Source organism: Pleurodeles waltl, chromosome 12 (assembly GCF_031143425.1).
Source record: "Pleurodeles waltl isolate 20211129_DDA chromosome 12, aPleWal1.hap1.20221129, whole genome shotgun sequence".
Taxonomy (NCBI): Eukaryota; Metazoa; Chordata; class Amphibia; order Caudata; family Salamandridae; genus Pleurodeles; species Pleurodeles waltl.
The window spans coordinates 398,150,336-398,151,215 of NC_090451.1; positions in this window are offsets into that span (position 1 = coordinate 398,150,336).

Below are 880 nucleotides of genomic sequence, written 5' to 3' on the forward strand. Positions count from 1 at the left end.
GTGCTCCATTTCCTGGCAACAGGCTCTTTCCAGGTGACAGTGGGCTCAGATGCAGGAATGTCACAGCCAATGTTCTCGATTGTGCTTTCAAGGGTTTTGGCTGCCTTGCTCAAACACATGTGCAGCTACATTGCAATCCTTCAGGTTGATGATTTGCCCACTGTGAAGGCTGGATTCTATGCAATGGGACACATACCACATGTGATTGGGGCCATTGATGGCACCCTTATTGCCTTAGTCCCCCCCAGGGCCAATGAGCAGGTATACAGGAATAGGAAGAGTTTCCACTCACTCAATGTCCAGATGGTGTGCCTGGCAGACCAGTACATCTCCCACGTCACTGCCAAGTATCCTGGGTCTGTGCATGATGCCTTTATTCTGAGAAATAGCAGCGTCCCACAGCTGGTGGCATGAGTACAGAGGCACAGAGCGTGGTATATAGATGAGCCTGAGTCCCCACCCAATGTATGTCAGTGCATGTCTACTGGAGTCATACCCCATGCCATTGTGCAAGGCTAATGTGTGTTCTTCAATTCTTTCAGGTGACTCCGGCTACCCAAACCTGTCCTGGCTCTTGACCCCTGGGAATCCGAGAACAGGGGCTCAGAATAGGTACAATGATGCTCATGGACGTACCAGGAGGATTGTTGAACGGACCTTCGGTCTTCTGAAGGCCAGGTCAGGTGCCTCCATCTGAGTGGTGGATCCCTATGCTACTCCCCTGAGAAAGTCTGCAAGATTGTTGTTGTGTGCTGCATGCTGCACAATTTGGCCCTCAAACGCCTTGTGCCCTATCGGCAGGAGGAGGGGGGTGACAATGCACCTGTGGCAGCTGTGGACACTGAGAACAGTGAGGAGGAGGAAGAGGAGGAGGATATGA